We start from the raw sequence: 473 nt of genomic DNA on the forward strand, positions 1-473 counted from the left end.
AATGTACATGTATGTCAATATAATACACAGAAAACGAAAATTCGACTCGCACACACACGCGCGCCGCATGCCTGCAATCACGTTCGCACTCAATACAACACACACACTCACACACACACACATACATACACGCACACACACACACACACACACACACACACACACACACACACACACACACACACACACACACACACACATACACACACACACATACACATATGCGCACACACACATACACACGCACGCACACACACATACACACACACACACACACACACGCACACGCGCACACACACACACAACAACAACTTCATCATCATCATCATCATCATCATCATCATCATCATCCTGATCATCGTCAACATCATTATCATCATCAACAAAATATATAGAGGTTAGTGATAGCAATGCATTCTTGCTAGAAACAGTTTCAGAATGTAACTGTTCGTGACAGCAGATATTTGCGAAGC

This window comes from Littorina saxatilis, linkage group LG1, assembly GCF_037325665.1.
Source record: "Littorina saxatilis isolate snail1 linkage group LG1, US_GU_Lsax_2.0, whole genome shotgun sequence".
Taxonomy (NCBI): Eukaryota; Metazoa; Mollusca; class Gastropoda; order Littorinimorpha; family Littorinidae; genus Littorina; species Littorina saxatilis.